At 36.8% G+C, this 18,656-nt stretch overlaps 2 long non-coding RNA genes across 2 annotated transcripts in view; one reads left to right on the forward strand and one right to left on the reverse strand.

Moving 5' to 3' along the window:
* Positions 1-887: 887 nt before the first annotated feature.
* On the reverse strand, positions 888-5,474 carry LOC309626515. Its single transcript, XR_014243241.1, has 2 exons — positions 5,397-5,474; positions 888-5,021 (listed from the first exon to the last, which is right to left on the reverse strand). It is a non-coding gene; the product is annotated as an uncharacterized lncRNA (long non-coding RNA).
* A 306-nt stretch (positions 5,475-5,780) lies between these two features.
* LOC309626564 overlaps positions 5,781-18,656 on the forward strand; it is a 240,657-nt gene continuing 227,781 nt past the window's right edge. Inside the window, exon 1 of the long non-coding RNA XR_014243291.1 lies at positions 5,781-5,894. This is a non-coding gene — a long non-coding RNA (uncharacterized lncRNA). The remainder of the gene's footprint in view (positions 5,895-18,656) is intronic.

The following is an 18,656-nucleotide window of genomic DNA, read 5'->3' on the forward strand; positions in this document are numbered from 1 at the left end:
GAAGTTTGGACCTCATGTTTACAGGAAATTTTTTAAATTTTAAAGTTCAATTTATATAAATATTTTTGTTGAAGTGAAACACGAGAAGGTCATTAATAAACGATGTTTGAGAATAGACATATATTTTATTAGAATAAAATTCCATGGACGAAGTGGAATGGAAACATAAGTTTAAGGGGAAAAATGATGTACATATTTGTAAAGAAAGCTTAATGATTTATTTTTAAATGGATGGTAGGAGTGTTAAATTGCTATGCTATTTAGATCACATTAGTTACTATTACAAAAGTACACAACATTTTAATTTTTAAGTAAAATATTTACATGAGAGAAATTATATCCTCTGCAACTATTTGCACTTACAGTAAAAATTTTCAGCTGTAACAATGTGCAAGAGGGACACATACTTCTTCAATATTCTATTAGTCTGTATGTGAATAGGAAGGTTTAAAGACCACTATGCTACATGAACATATTGTTTGTCTAAATTTTGTACAGGAAATGCAGATATTTCTAAAATCTGAAGAAGGCAGAAGATTGTATCCCGAGAGTACAAAATCATAGCAATTTTTTACTAAAGGAAACATAACCTTCTGAAATATTTGTGTCTCAGCCAACACCTCCTACAGTTGTCTGCCTGGTTCTTCTACAACTACATCTTAAAACCTACTCGCCTGCTCATAATGCAGATCAAGGAAGAAATAAGAATTTGGGAAGCTGATGTCATATAACACTATTAAGACACACTGTGATAAATGATAATTCTCTTATATAATAACGGCACACCCATACACATGATCACATAATCCTTGACCCCCCCCCCCTGCATAACACATGTGGCTGACATGTAGGATTATATTAGTTTTCCAGGAGTTGCTCCTAATGACTAATCAGGAAGTTACTTACCCTCATGGAATGGCATATACCTAAATAAAATAGGCTGACGTTGTACACAGGAACAGCAACACATAACACAGGAAATGACCATCTCTTTGCATGTTTTAATTTATCTTTGGGACAAAGTGACAATAAACCATCAAAGTTAAAATGGAGTCAAATTTTAATGAAAATTCAGGGATAAAAGTAATTAAAACAACTTTGCTGGGGCTATTAGAACATGGAGTTCTGCTCCAAAAGTGTTCAGAAAAAGCTTTACAATCTAAAAACACATTGAAACTCCCGAGTGTAAAACACTCTAAGCTAAATTATGGGAAAAGCCAATGTCGTATCAGCACCAAACAATCACCCAGCATCAGAATGAAAAGAAGGAAATGTTCTGAATAGCTTGCCAAGGCTAAAGAAAAGTAGAACAGTTGCCGAATACGGATTGGTTGTAACAGACCAAAGGGATGCATTCTAATTTGTTACCACTTAAATTTTGAAATAGGTCATTATCTTCAAACTTTGGGTAAACATAGCTGCATTAGAGGAAAACAGAGAGGGGGAGGGAGGAAGGAAAAAGGGCTTAACAAGTAACAGTGAGAAATGCACTTTAAGTTTTAGGTTTCTTCCAATCAATACATCCTGTAACGCATTACAGGTGTTTGAATGCTATGTTTTCCCCGTTTAATTTTTGCCGTGAGATAAAGATTAAGTTAAGTGTAAAAACAGTAGATCTGGGCACCCCCATTTTAAATAAGTGATTGACAATGTATCTCTTCTATAGTCTTTAGTAATCCATTTTAATCGCTTTTAACAGCTTGAGTATCTAAGGGAAGAATTTTTAAGCAAAATTACTTGACAATTTAATATAAAGGAGTGGTTCCTAGCCTCTTTGAGTAGGATAATTTTTAAGCTTATCATAAGGGAAAATTTCAAAAAACATAAAGTTAAAAGGAAAGCTAGTCTAAATCTCCATGTATAACAATTATCAACTCATGACCAATCTTATTTCATCTATAACCCACCTACTTATTCCACCCCATATTATTTTTCAAGCAGATACAAATTATGAGATGATTTACTTTTGTTTCTAATGTAAAATGTTTGAGGGCCCTCCCCTATCACACTTCAGTGGTTGCATTTTTAATAATACTTGATTAAGAAAATCTACATGTACATATGGATTATTGCCCACCCCACTCCTGCTTCTTTGCTATGACTCTGTGCCACCCTCCCCATCACAAGGTTCTGCGGCCCACGGTGGGGAAACTCCCGGCATAATGAAAATAACTGGTAACATCACTTAGAAATGTGTTTATTTATTAGCGCCTTTACATATACTCACAACACAAATACAGCTTATGCGATTTTATTTCTCAGGAATATACTTGTCACTACGGGTTTATAAGCAGATTAGGAAAGATAGTGTTAGAATTAACAACACTTTTTTTCCTCTTTATCCACCAAACTGATCATTTCTCTGCTAACAAAGAAACAAAGAGCTAACACAGGCCGCTGCTTTTTAAAAGTTGTTATTCCCTAACAGCTCTTTAGGGGCTTTTATGACCTTGACATTACCTATGAAAAAAAGGCCAGATTTTTGTGGGCTGCAAATCCTTGTGCAATACAGCTTGAGAACTGGCATACTTGTTGGCCGTCTCCCGGAGAAGCTAACGAATAAATGAGCAAAGACTGCGTTCACACATTTGGAAATGACAATAGCACACTGGAGGCCTTGATATACCTGTACATTTATTTTCTTTATATAAAAGACCAATATCCAATGCTATTAGCCAGAACTTCTCTTACATATGAAATTCACTTTTGTAGGAAGAAAGAAAAAGAAAAAAAAAAGCTTCTTTTTTCTCTGTATAAGAGAGATAATTTCTTTAGTTTCTTTGGTAAGGGGCTCTAAAACAATCTTTCCTGATTTCTGCTCAGTGCATACATGTAATACTGATTAATGCTAATGGGGTTCACATATTTAAAAGAGTGCACTCAATCTCATGATTATAAATACCATTCAGAAAGTGTGTGACTGGATTTTATTGGTATGAATTTAATCCAGGTCAATTTTAAACTCCTAAACTTTTATGTTTAAATGAACCAAATTATCTCCATGAAATCATACTTGACATTGATCTTGGCTATATAAAGAGAAAAGTTATAGTAGTGTTCATTTACACTTTATTAGAGAAAAGCAATCATTTACACTTGAATTCTCTTCCTAGTTTCATGGAATATCCGGTTTTGTAATTATAAATTTCTGAAAAAATATGTCATCACTTGAAGATTCCAATTTTGGTTTTATTTTTCTAAACATGTCCATTATGGAGCTGAGCAAATAGAATATATTAGATAACAAAATCTTGCTTACATAGTAAAATGTTTTTCTAAAACATAGTTCAAACATGAAATAAGACAATATAGTTTTCAACCAGGGAAATTATTATCTGCTGCATATGTACCATACTAATTAGATTATGCCTAAATCCCGGTAGTTTGCATAATTGTATTTAATTTGCCAGAGGGGTCAAATTATAGCATTGGACCTCTACGAAGAGGTAATGCTTCTTAGTCAGCAACGCATATCACATTCTAAAGAAACTGAAATGTATTTGTAACTTTAGAGTAATAAAATGTAGTCTTTTCAGAGGCCCAATTTGAATAGAAATCCCCCCAGAAATGCACCTGGTTAAATATATATAATCATGAAATATGGTTAAACATTGGTTAGAAGCTCATTTATTTCATCCCTTCCAGTTTAGTGTCAATTTGTTAAATGCATTTTCTGGTCGTTTCACTAAACTATCATTAAAATGTAAAATTTCAGACCTTGAACTTCTGCCTATCACTTCTTTCTTATTATATTTCCTTCTTCTGGGTTTAACATGTTTTCTCTATATTAAATAATTGTTTTCGCTCCTCACCTCCACCCCTCAGAAATAGGGCACTCTTATTAACAAACTTGCTATGTTAGAAAAAGGAAAAGGCAACTGAGGAAGAACGCTTGCAATTTATTTATAAGGGAGAAAAGGAGATCACCAAAATAGTGTAAGAAGTAAAAAAAATTGCTGTACAAGAATCTGAAGATGTTCTGAAAAAACAGTATTCTTTCAGATTTCATTGGAAGTTACTTTACTCTTAGACAAAAGGTATCCAGGCAAATTTTTTGGTATTTGGTATTTTCAGTGGCTTTGGCCTACTCTGAGCTACTTGGTATTCCACCAGGTTTGTTCTTGGCTGGTGTAACCCTTATCAAAAACAGTGAAGTATTCAAACATAGATTATCACCAGAATCACTCAAGACACCTTTGACAAAATACAGGTTTCCAGAGAACCAGCCTAGATTTATTGAATGGGAATCTTAGAGGTGGGGTTCTGGAGATAGGGTGAAGCAGAACATAAGAATCAGAATTTTTTTAAAAGTTCCCCAGAGGATTTTTTTAAAGCAGCTTCAATGAGATGTAATTGACCTACCATTTACCTATTTAAGAATACATTTCGATGGTTTTTTAGTGTATTCACAGATATGTGTGATCATCATTACTGTCAATCTTAGACCATTTTTATCATCTCTAAGAAAACTCTTCAGCTATTCTCCTACTATCGTCCCATCCCCATCATTCCTGACTCTATAGATGTCCCTATACTGGACTTTCATACAAGTGGATTCATACAATCTGTGATCTTGTATGACTGGCTTCTTTCCCTTAGCAAAATGTTTTCAAGGTCCAACCAAATTGTTGTATATATTAGTACTTCATTCTTTTTTATAGCCAAACAATATTTCATTGTATGGGTATATCGCATTTTGTTTATGGACATTTGGGTTCTTAGAAGATTTAATCATTAGCCATATTTGGTAACTAATGATCAAGTGCTGATCTCAGAGCAGTTTCAGGCTCTCCTCACAAAGCAGCACTGGGTCCTAAACCGCAAGGAGTGAAGAGAAGTATGGCTGGAAAGGCAAGGCTTGAGACGGAATTGGCTCTGCACTTCTTAGTCATATGACCTGGGCAGTGTCTTTAATTCTCTCCACTTCCTTTTCCTCATTTGTAAAACAGGAGAAATGATTTCCCCTTCATAGAATTGTTATGAGGATACATAAGACAATTGAGTAAAGTGCTTAAAATTGCCTGGCACGGGCTTCCCTGGTGGCGCAGTGGTTGAGAGTCTGCCTGCCAATGCAGGGGACACGGGTTCGAGCCCTGGTCTGGGAAGATCCCACATGCCACGGAGCAACTGGGCCCGTGAGCCACAACTACTGAGCCTGCGCGTCTGGAGCCTGTGCTCCGCAACAAGAGAGGCCGCGATAATGAGAGGCCCGCGCACCGCGATGAAGAGTGGCCCCCGCTTGCCGCAACAAGAGAAAGCCCTCGCACAGAAACGAAGACCCATGCAGCCATAAATAAATAAATAAATAAAATTAAAAAACAAACAAACAAAAAAAAACCAGCAAAGTTTCACTTCAATGTGATTCTTTAAAAAAAAAAAAAAAAAAAAAAAATTGCCTGGCACACAGGTATTTTACATATGACAGCTATTATTCTTATTTTCTTTGTTGAATTAATACAAAACAGCCATTTATATACAGAGTTATAGAAGCTGGATAGGTTATTTCCTTCTAGAAAATGAATTATTATGAATAAAATAAGCAAGGCTTCCCTAGTGGCCCAGTGGTTAAGAATCCGCGTGTCAATACAGGGGACACGGGTTCGATTCCGGGTCCGGGAAGATCCCACATGCTGCGGAGCAACTAAGCCCGTTAGCCACAACTACTGAGCCTGCACTCTAGAGCCCACGAGCCACAACTACTGAGCACGTGTGCCACAACTACTGAAGCCAACTGCGCCTAGAGCCAGTGCTCCGCAACAAGAGAAGCCACTGCAATGAGAAGCCCACGCACCGCAACAAAGAGTAGCCCCCGCTCGCCGCACCTAGAGAAAGCCCACGTGCAGCAACGAAGACCCAACGCAGCCAAAAATAAATAAATTTTTAAAAATAAATAAGTTAAATAAATAAATAGATAAATAAAATAAGCCTCTCCAAGTTATAAGAGAGTAAAAGGACAGATTGGATGATACAATTTCTTCACTTTTTTTAAACTAAAGTAAAAGTAATAATAAAAGTCCACATTTTCATTTGGAAAAAAAATAGTTGCTTCTATTTAAGAGTACAAATCAGATTTTTATTGTTTCATTGCATTTTCAAAATCCATATATTTTGTATACTCTGCGAATCTTCTGAAAGTTCTACCCATGTAAGTGCATGTATGTATATGTACACACACACACATGTGAACACACATATAATTATAGTTAACACTTACTGAACTCTTGATATATTCCAGGCAATGTACTTTATGTGCATTAATATACCTAACCCTGCCCACAACTTTACACGATCAGCTAAGGAAACTGAAGCATAGGATAGTCAAGAATCTTGCTCTGGATCATAAGGCAAGTAAGTAGCAGAGCCCAAGCTGTTAACCATGACATTTGTAATAGTTTTTCCTCCACGTGTTTGTATATAAGATAATGGAATAGATATTGTTCATGAACTACAGAATGATGTTTATTACAGCTCGAAGCAGTCTTTAGCAGGTACTAGTGAAATCCACCCTATACTGTTGCACTTCCAACACCGTTTAAAGATCAAACCAAACATAGGTAGCATTGTGAAGTTTACTGGTTTTCAAATTGAGTTCTGTGCTGCCCCTTCACAGAGACCCAGGGATTCAGGATGGAAGGGGCTCTAGGCTTCACACTCTGATTCATCAGAGCAGTTCTTTTTTTATCTATTTGGTTTATTTTCATGTCAACTTTGATTTATTTGGTTTATTTTCATTTCAATAATAAGTTACTTGACAGGAAAGAAAAGTTTTGAAAACCACTGGTATAGTTGAAAAACCTTGAGTTTTGGAGGCAGACAGTCCTGATTCTGAATCTCAGTTATACTACTGCCATCCCAGCTGTAGAATCTTGGCTTAAATATTTAACCATTCTGGACTTCAGTTTCTACATCTGTCAAACAAGGAGAGGGCTATCTATGCCACGTGCTAGGCAAAGGGTAAATAAAATGTGAGTAGAATGGTGCCTGATACATAAAGGTTCTACAAATTAACTCCCTCCCCATTTATTATAATTATTTCTTTATTCCCCATTACTCTGCAGGGTCTTTATAATCTTTTTACCTAATAAAGGGCTAGCTCAAAACCAACACTCAATGAATGTTTGTTGAATGGAAGCAAATGTGACAGGATACTAGAATGAAATAGTTAGGGTCAGTATTGAGGTTAGAAGTGGATTATAAAGAGCTTTGAATGCTATGCTAAAATTTTAAACTGAAAGTTTTGAAAGGTAGAGATGTGATAGTATTTATTTTTTAGCAAAACAGATAACTTTAGTGCAGTGATTCTTAACAGAAGGTGCTGGGTATAGTTCAGCTTAATAGTTAGAAGTGTGGAATCTGAGTTCAAATAACAGCTCTCTCACTATCCGTGTTTGGCTGATAAAGTATAACAAATACGATTTTAACTAAATGGACTATCATTCCAAGAGTAAGTTTAGATTTTCTTCTATAAAGAATTTTCTTGAAATAACATTTGCTGCAACAAAATCTGAACTGTAATATTCATTGAGTTCCATAATATCCAGCATCAGATTATAATTGCCTTGTTTAATACAGTTGACATTCCATATGGAATTCTTTCCATTTTTATAAATATTCCATCATGGATTAGATCTCTGCTTAAGCTTATTATCTGATCAGAGCTTCCATTATAATTTGTCTGTGTATGACCCCACAGGACTGCTATGCCCAGCTTTTCTTGGCTTGTTATCCGATGAAGATGAACAGTGCAGAACTGTGAATAAATTGTATAATTGGATAAGGTCATCTTCCCTGCCTCTAGGCTGCTCTGTCCCCTTCCAGGGGCCCACACTGCCTTTTTGCCCTCTAACTCTCCTCATCCATCAAAACAGGAAAGAGTGTGATATCCTATTTTATAGCTAAAACTGATTCAGATATTTGTATTTTTAAGCTCTTTAACTGTGGAATGAAATGATTTATCAACAGTTTAAAGTGATGTTTTTTCTTTTAGGCAAAACAGACATAGTAGAAGGGAGATGCTGGATTAAGTGCTAAATCCTGAAGGCAAAACAATTTAGTTATATTAGGGTGCTGTGTGTGTTAGGGGAGGGGACGTTGTGGTGAGAGAGGTTTGTGTGGAGAAAAATAATCAGAAAGACTACCAGGATACATAAGAATCTCCCCTTTTTCCATGTTTTCTCTTCTTTTAAGCCTAATGTTTCTCCTTTTATTCTTTGGCCAAGGGTCTCAAATTTTAAAGCTCTGGAGTTCACCCATCACTAAAAAGCAGAACCTGAGGCATGAACTAACTTTTTAAGCCTTATAAAGGAGGCACAATCCCAGGGCAGTAAGGGTGAGGGAAAGGGAAGGTGAGGGTAGGAAGGATGAGAAGTAACACAAAGTTATCATGCTGGCCGCTGCTTCATAATAAACCGTGGAGAGACTAAGGCAATCACTTTCAAGTTTCATCTGCTCGGCAACACTGGGAAACTGTGCCTGAGGATGAATGGGAGGAAGAGAGGAGGGAGAATCTATCTGTCTGGCTCCCTCTGGTCTCTTGGTTTCCATTAATTCAGGTTGACCCCACAGGGAGTTCATTCTCCTGTACTTTTGGATATAACGTCTGACTGAGCAGGAAGCCAAATCCCATGCCCTGTGGTGAGGTGTTTCATCTGAGCCCATAAATGGCAGGAGCAGCCAGAGACCATGGGCATGGTTACCTGGTTACCTGGCTACAAGGTGATGATAATCAAAGTGGAGGGTCAGTATTCTTAGTTATGCAATAAGTTAGCTCCAGACAGCAGAGCCATGTGAGGCATAGAGTAGGTACACCGTAGTTTTTGAGAAATATCTGATGGCCTAGAAGCAGGGCAGGAAAGGCCAGTGGAAGCCAAGGGGGTATATAACCTATGTCTTGTGTTTTTGTTTTTGTGTTTTCCATTTTGTAAAGATTATAAGTTCATTTAGGGCAGGACTATGTATTTTCATCTTTGTGTGCTTTATAACTATAATACTACATGCTGTATCTTAGGTGAGTTTGACCTTAAGGTGTACTACGATTTCAAAGACAGCTTGCAGGGAAGGGCAAGAAGCAGGATTGAGCAAAACAGGCGAACTAGTCAGCAGTTCAAATTGGAGTTTACAAAGGAGCACGTTGAACTGGAGCTTGGTCAAAGACAAAGCTAAGGGGGGTCTAATTTGCCTGGGATATGGTAGCAATGCGGACATTAAAAATCAAGTGGCTCCACTGGAAGTGAATGATATGTAGCACCCCAGCCAGAGGCTGATGACAAAATCCAGGAATAGAGAACAAGGTGCCAGAGATCCAGCCAACCGGATTGGGGTTCAAAATAGGTTTCAGTTCCAGGCAGAGAACTGGAATAAAAATATGGGAAACCAAGGCAAAAGGACCTCATATCTGGGCTGTATGAACATGGCAGGAATTTTTTGGATGAAATTATTAGTAGTATTTGTATTAACAATAATGATTTGTAGTCAATATTTATTAGGTACATTAGCTACTTCTCTAAATTACATTACTTAATTTTCCCAACAACTCTCCTAGATAGATACTTTTATTATTTCTGTTTTACAGATAAGGAAATCAAGAGTCAGGAAAGTTAAATAATTTGCCCATGGTCACACAGCTAGTGAATAGGGGACTAGGATCTGACCAGAGGAGTCTTGAAAGTATTAAATGAAAGAAGGCTGACAAAGCTCTTAGCAGAGCTCCAGTCATATAGTAAGTTTTCAATGAATATTATCAATTATCATTGTTATTGTTAGTAGTTTTGTAATAGAAGCGGTACTATTAACTGTATCAGCGGCAGTCACCGTAGCAGCAGTAGCACGTACATGGAATTTGGGGTCAGCTGATAAGACCTATTGACTGTTTTGGTCCACAGGAGAGGACTGATGAGATGGGAACTGTTCTAGAGCACAGGGGCTGAGAATCAGGGGCGAAGGAGTAAGAAAATATAGGGACATACGGTGAAGAACCTTGCCCTTTTAACAAAAGTAATTGAGAAGTAACATAGAATAGGAGTTAAAAGCTTGGACTTTAGAATTACAAAGACCTGTGTTCTGTTACTTATTAGCAGTGAGTCCTTAGGGAAGTTACTCAACAGATGTGAGTTTCAAACAATTTGCACCTGTACCCAGCGGAGTGCCTGGCATATAGTAATCATTCAATAAATGCTTGTAGAATTAACTCACTGCTTCATTTCCATTCCTTTCCACTCAAAAAAATCTCAAAACAAACAAAACCAAAAACTATCCCAGTGCACAGCTGCTATTAAACTTCTGAAATACCAAGGCAAAGCCATCCCACTGAGAGTATCTACTTTTATAACTGATATAATTTGTCACCCACATCCGCCTAACATTTCAGGAGCCTCCCCATCTGTGCTCAAAAACTGTAGCACAACCAGTAACAATTGTGTGATGTGCTATCCCTGTCACCCTGATGCTGTGTTGCTACAGCAGGTATTCCTGTGTTATTCACTTACCTGAAGCTATTTTGATTTGACAAAGAGGAGGCAATTTTGAAGAAAGTGCCTATTTTCCCCCCCAAAGCCTGTCATTTTTAAAGAAAACATTTCTCATTTTAACTATGGTGTAATCAAACATGAAAATAAATGTATATTCAAAGGAACAGGTCATCTCTTTCCTTGGTACCTTTCACAGTAAATTTGAATTTCAGTTCCTGGGGCTCAAAAGAAAATAATGCTGTAATTCATGGGGCAGGGGGTGGGGTGGGGTGGGGTGGTGGGACTGGAGGAGAGAGGGAGAGAGAGAGAAAAAGAACGTTACTGCCACCTCTCGCTCACTTCTCTAGAACTGAGAAAATGTGGAGGAAACCTGGAATTCGCTTGCCGAAGTTTCACACAGACAGTCTGACTTTTGTTTTTACTTCCATGACCTTTAATGGCTCTCAGTGCAGCCAGACCAACTTTTCATATATGTTGACACTATGGAAACCACACAAATGAGCAGTTTGGGGTTTGCACGCTGTATTTACTTTGGCACTTAACAATGATACGCATATTTTCCTGTTAGAGCTCCCAAAGGCTTTGGGAGTTGAGTTGCCTTTTCTTTTATTCAGCTTTCAGATTGCTTCATCATTACTGCAAAAATGCAAGTATTTTTAAACTCTTGTTTTGCTAAGTGTAGTTCTATTTTGTTTTGGAGGGCACTGTTTGCTTTAACAGAAGTAGGACGGGTCCTGTTCAAGCTGTGAAACACACACTCTGGAGGGATAGGGGAGGGAGGAAGGCATCTTTGCAGTCACTGGAGGGACAGAGCTTACAGAAGGATCACCCTCAGGTCTGTAGATGTTTTCTATTTCTTTTCACCCAGGAATTTCAAAGCGACTTTTGACATCTCGATTGTCTCTCAGAACCACTGCCTTGTACCCTTCTGCAAGAAATCACTTGCTTCACTTCGTCCATACCCCTTGTATCATTAAGAACAAAGTATATACTCCTAGAACTCTAAAGAAAGACATATCAAGAATGAAAATTTTAAAAATTCTGATAAATATATTCTAATTTTAAATGATTGCCATGGACTGAATGTTTGTGTCCCCCCAAATTCATATGTTGAAACCTAAATTCCCACTGTGATAGTATTTAGACGTGGGGCTTTGGGGAGATAATTCAGTCATGAGGCTGGAGTCCTCATGAATGGGATTAGTGTCTTTTATAAGAAGAGAGAGAGATGATCTTTCAGCCATGTGACCATACAGCAAGAAGGCAACTGTCTACTAGCCAGAAAGTAGGACTTCACCAGACACCGAATCTGTTGGCACCTTGATCTTGGACATCCTAGCTTCCAGAACTGTGAGAAATAAATATTTATTGTTTAAGCCAACCATTCTATGGTATTTTTGTTATAGCAGGCTGAGTTGAATATAATAGTAGTAAAATATGTACAACAAAATTTAACCATTTTAACTGTTTTTAAATGTACAGTTCAGTAGCATTAAGTACATTCATATTATTATGCAACCATCACCATTATACATCTTCAGAACTTTTTCATTATCTGAAGTTGAAAATCAATACCCATTAAATAGTAACTTCCTTACTATCCCTCTTCCCAGCCCCTGACAACCACCATTCTATTTTCTGTCTCTCTGAATTGGACTACTCCAGATACCTCACACAAGTGGAATCATACAATTTATCCTTTTGTGTCTGGCTTATTTCACTTATCATAATGCCTTCAAAGTTTATGCATGTCATACCATGTGTCAGAACTTCATTCACTTTTAAGTCTGAGTAATATTCCATTGAGAGTGTATCCATTCACCTGTCAATGGACATTTAGGTTGTTTCCACTTTTTGGCTACTGTGAATAATACCACTATGACTATGGATGTACAAATATTTGTTCTAGTCCCTGCTTTCAATTCTTTTGTATATACACTTAGAAATGGAATCGCTGGGTCATATGGAAATTCTATGTTTAATTTTTTGAGGAACTGCTGTAAAGTTTTCCACAGCAGTTGTACCATTTTACGTGTCCACCAATACTGCACAAGGCGTTCCAGTTTCTCTTCATCTCTGCCAACACTTATTTTTTCTGTTTTTTTGATAATAGTTGGCTATTATCAAAAACCCAGAAAATAACAAGCGTTATTCTGTGATGTGGTATCATATTGTTATATTTTAATTTTTCATAAAATAAAGTTTTGGCCGAAATTTCTAGATGTTTTTACAAAAGATTTGGAACTCACTACAACAGTTTTATAACACAAAGGAGTATTTTATAGGACTGTTAATATGGTGCCATCTTACTTGAGTGAGTGAGTAGCTAAAGAACCATTAGTTAAACGGCTAAAGAACCAGGCAGGATAGATAAATAAGAGAACTAGGCTTATAGACATACTTTAGTAAAATACACAAGACTTTGTGCCTAATTGGATTAGGTATATAGAAAAGGCAAGAAAAGAATCTTTTCCACGTTTCTGACATGGACAATTGATAGATGGTAGTACTATTTACCAAGATATGGAAAATAGGGAATTATAATAAAATATGCTGCACATCCAAGTGGACATGTTCAGTATACAACTGAGTCTAGCCAACAGGAAAAAGCTGAGGAAAAGGGAGAATTTTGGAGTTTTCAGCTTACGGTGATGCCATCAGCCTGCAGACTTCATCAACGTGTAGGCTGAGAAGGGACCACAAAGGACAGATCAGTGGGACACATCAGTAGCTGAGGGTGGACAGAGGAAGAGTAAGAAGGAATGATTTTAGAGTTACAAGAATGATTCCACTGAAACCAGGCAAAGAAAGATTTTGGCCCTAACTGTCAAAGCTGAAGACGGATAGGATAAATAAATAATGAAAACTGCCTACTGGATTTAGTACCTAAGCAACCACAGGTAACATTCATAGAGCAGTTTCATAGAGACAGGTGGGGGAAAGTGGACAAAGCGAAGAGAGCACAGGTTTTCAAGAAGCTCTGGAGTGAGGAGAAGGAGAAATTCAGGGTGGCAGCTTGAGAAATGCACTTTGTTTTTTTTTAATTTTTTAAATTTTATTTATTTATTTATTTATTTATGGCTGTGTTGGGTCTTCGTTTCTGTGCAAGGGCTTTCTCTAGTTGCGGCAAGTGGGGGCCACTCTTCATCGCGGTGCGCGGGCCTCTCACTATCGCGGCCTCTCTTGTTGCGGAGCACAGGCTCCAGATGCGCAGGCTCAGTAATTGTGGCTCACGGGCCCAGTTGCTCCGCGGCATGTGGGATCTTCCCAGACCAGGGCTCGAACCCGTGTCCCCTGCATTGGCAGACAGATTCTCAACCACCGCGCCACCAGGGAAGCCCTGCACTTTGTTTTTTTATGCTGAGATAGAGCTGAGCCCGTTTACAGGCTAAAGGTAAGGAGCTAAAGGAAAGGAAGAGGTTAAAGACATGGGACAGAAAAGAGGCAACTGATGGATCCAGGTCCCAGAGGAGGTGGGAGAGAATGAGATCCAGAGCATAGGCGGCTGGATTAGGATTGGGGTTCGTAACCTCTCCTTTTAGAACAGAGAAAAGAGGCGAGGTTACAGCATTTGCAGTTGTGTTTGTAGAAGTGGGGGGAAGGGCAGGAACTTCAGAGCATTCATGCTTGATATAATCTTTGTGAAATAGGAAGTAAAGTCACCTACTAAGAAAAGGTGTTATTTTAGAAAATCAATATGGTAGAATAGTACAGTATACACTGAATGAGATGAGTTAAAAGTATAAAAAGGAAACTAATGTTAATAGTTTAGGTGTGAGTTTATATGGGACTTAAGTGGAGTGATGGCAATATGTTGGAAAAGAGAGGTGGACATCATGCTTTTTTTCTTATATTCTTCTGAAAGTGAGAAGCATTATTTTTTCTCTGAAGAACAAATCCTGATAGACAATGTCTATGCCATGGGAATTGCCACATGACACCAATATTTAAAAACATAGGCAGTAAGATCCTTGACATAAACCTTGGTGATGATTTTTTTGAACCTGATTCCAAAAGCAAGGCAACAAAAGCTAAAATAAATAAGTGGGACTATATCAAACTAAAAAGCTTCTGTACAGCAAAAAAACTATCAACAAAATGAAAAGGAAATCTACTGAATGGGAGAAAATATTTGCAAATTATATTTCTGATAAGGAGTTAATATCTAAAATATATAAAGAACTCATACAACTCAATAACAAAGAAACAACTCGATTTTTAAAAATGGACAGAGGATCTGAATAGACATTGTTCCAAAGAAGACATACAGATGGTCAACAGGTACGTGAAAAAATGCTCAATATCTGTAATCAGCAGGGTAATGCAAATCAAAACCACAGTGAGATATCACCTCACATTTGTTAGAATGGCTATTATCAAAAAGATAAGAAGTAAGAAGTGTTGGAGAGAATGTGGAGAAAAAGAAACACTTGTGCACTGTTGGTAGGAATGTAAATTGGTGTAGCCACTTTGGAAAACGGTACGAAGATTCCTCAAAAAATTTAAAACATAACTACCGTAAGGTCCAGCAATTCCATTTTTGGTTATTTATCTGAAGAAAACAAAGAAAATGAAAATACTAACTCAAAAAGACATGCACCCCCATGTTCACTGCAGCATTTTTTATAATAGACAAGATATGATAACAATCTAAGTTTCCATCAATGGATAAGTGGATAAAGAAAATGTGGGATAAAGTATATATATTATATATATATACATATATACACACACACAATGGAATATAATTCAGCCATAATAGGAAGGAAATCTTGCCATTTGTAACCACATAAATGGGCCTTGAGGGTATTATGCTAAGTGAAATAAGTCATCAAAGAGAAATTCCGTGTGATATCACTTATATGTAGAATCTAAAAAACCAAAACAAACAAACAAAAATACCCCCCAAGCTCATAGATTCAGAGAACAGATGATTGGTGGTTGCCACAGGCAGTGGGCGAAATACATGAAGGGGGTCAAAGGTACAAATTTCCAGTTATATAATAAATAAGTCATGGGGATGTAATGTGCAGCATGGGGACTATAGTTAATAATACTGTATTGCATATTTGAAAGTTGCTAAGAGAGTAGATCATAAAAGTCCTCATCACAAGATTTAAAAAAATTGTAACTATGTATGGTGATGGATGTTAACTAGACTTATTGTGGTGGTCATTTCACAATATATGCATGATATGCACAATATATGCATTAAATATATTTCATCATACTGTACACCTGAAACTAATATAATGTTATATGTCAACTATAACTCAATAAAAACAAAAATTTTAAAAAGAACAATTGCAACTGGCCAATAAACATAAGAAAAATGCTCAGTATCATTCAAAAATACATATATAAATAAAAATAAAACATCTAGCACTAGAACACGGCATCCTTGGAGCAACAAGACTCTCTAAAGACAAGTTTTTAGATTGCAGAGATGAATATCAATATTAACTTGCCCTACCCACTTCAATTTTGAGCTATTTATTGTTAACACCTTCTCTGTCTCACACACACACACACACACATACACACACACACACATTCTTATGTGTGTACATATACGTGGAGAGTAGAACGCTTGATTTAGGAGGAACTAGGGTAAAGACACAAAGGAGTCTGACCAAAACCCCTAAGTAGACCAGAAATGAAGATCACAATTATGAATAATTTGCTTTTTTAAAAATTGTGGTAAAATATACATAACATAAAATTTACCATTTTAACCATTTTAAGATGTACAGTTCAGTGGCAGTAAGTACATTCACATTAATTGTGTAACCATTACCACTGTCCATCTCCAGAACTTTTTCAACATCCCAATTGAAACTCTATACCCATTAAATGATAACTTCCTACTCTCCATTCCCCTAATACCTGGTAACCTTCATTCTACTTTCGGTCTCTATGAATAGGATTATTCTAAATTCCTCAGATAATTAGAATTATACAATATTTGTCCTTTTGTGTCTGGCTTATTTCACTTAACATAATGTCTTCAAGGTTCACCCATATTGTAGCACATATCAGAATTTCTTTCCCTTTTAAAGCTGAAGTAATATTCATATATATATATATATAGTCTATTGTGAACAATGCTGCTAAGAACTGAGTGTACAAATATTTGTTCTAATCCTTGCTGTCAATTCTTTTGGATATATCTCTATAATTAGAATTACTGCACCATGATAATTCTATGCTTAATTTTTTGAGGAACCACCATACCGTTCTCTATAGCAGTTGTACAATATTATAGTCCCACCAGCAATGCACAGGGTTTCAACTTCATTACATCTTTGCCAACACCCGTTATTTTCTATTTGTTTGTTTTAATAATAATCATCCTAATGGGTGTGAAGTGGTATCTTATGATTTTAATTTGTTTTGCTAATGATTAGTGATGCTGAGCATCTTTTGATGTGCTTATTGGCCATTTATACATTATCTTTGGGGAAATTATTCAAGTCCTTTGCCCATTTTAAAATCGGCTTGTTTGGTTTTTTTGTTGGTGGTTGTAGGAGTTGTAGGAGTCCTTTATGTATTCTAGATGTTAATCCCTTATCAGATATATGATTTGCAAATACTTTCCCTCATTCTGTGGGTTACCTTTTCAATCTCTCTCTCTCTCTTTTTATTTATTTTTATTTTTATTTTATTTTTTTGTGGCCACGCTGGGTGGCATGCAGAATGGAACCCGTGCCCACTGCAGTGGAAGTGGTGAGTCTTAACCACTGGACTGTAGGGGAGTCTCTACCTTTTCAATCTCTTGATAGTGTCCTTTGAAGCACAAAAATTATGAATAGTTCACTTTTAACTTCAGTTGATACAAAGTGATGTATAAAAAAAGTTCCCTGAAGTAAATTTGAAATAAAACCTCTAGTCACAATACATTTATTGAACATCTTCATGATACCAAATTAAAGAAAATATACATTGAAAAGACACTGAAGCTTCTAAAATTTTTCATAGATACAGAATAATATATGTTCTCATTCATTCATTAATGTATTCAGCAAATATTTCCTGAGCCCAAATTTTTCTAGGTCTTCCTTCTCATAAGCCATTAGTAAAAGACTAAAGGAACCACTCTAGTGATCTCCTTATTTAGATACAGTTTTTCTGCAGTCAACATGATCCAGATTATTTGTCCCAGACTACTGATACCTCCAGGCTCTGGTTTCCTGGATCTTCTTATTCTGGAAATGGTGTTAATTATGATAGGCTGAAGAGAAAAATGGCCAAGAATCAAAAGAACCTAGCTGGTTTCTTTCATGATAACTCCTGTACAGGAACCTCTGCGGTTGCCAGAAATCCTGATACTCAACTAGCACTGAAAATCAGAGAGAGAGAAAACTAGCCTATATTTTTCACTCTTTGCTAATATCTGACTTAACTACATGAAAGTCTGTTCTATCCTACACAGGCATACCACACCGGGCATGAACCATGATCTTTCTTGCTGCAATACCAAAAAGTTCCCATAGAAATCTGGGTTTCCAGATGCTCTTGAAAAAGTAAGAGATCTAGTAAACCTGGGTCCATGTTCTCATGTGTCCAGAGTCAGAACACTTGCTTTAAAGCAGTGCTTCCAAACCTTTTAAGTAGAGGCTCAAATAAAAAATGGTAATGTTTGAATAGTACACTGGAGTCACCAGAAGAAGCTGCTTGTGGTGGAGGCGATGAACTGGGGTTCTGGCTACTTCCTCCCACCCAGATACCCCAAAGGTTGTTGTTATCAATATCTGGTCACACCACTAAACCACTGGTGAGCTATGAACCATTGAATGTTTCTAAGCAGAAAAGTGAAATGATCAGTGCTGCATTTAAAAAGATAACTCTAGCAAGAGTGTAGAGAGCAGACAGGAGGCAATCAGATCAGTTAGAAGTTTTCCTAGATGAGTATAAGGAAACGGCTATAAAGGCTTGTCATATGGCATTGGTAAGGACAGAAAAGAGGGTATACTCTAGACACTTTTTTTTTTTTAAAGATACAAACATTTTAATATATGTAAACTGCATACCAGCAATCAGATGAAAATATACAGATCATACGGGGCTTGTTTATAAGTTGAGCTTTATTTTGAGTTCACATGACCCCCAAGGCAGCTTTTATTTTATTTTATTTTACGTTTTTTCAAATATAATAATCCTGTTGTATCATTTTTCTAACATCTTTATTGG

The sequence above is a fragment of the Balaenoptera borealis genome (assembly GCF_965194805.1).
Source record: "Balaenoptera borealis genome assembly, chromosome: 1".
NCBI lineage: Eukaryota > Metazoa > Chordata > Mammalia > Artiodactyla > Balaenopteridae > Balaenoptera > Balaenoptera borealis.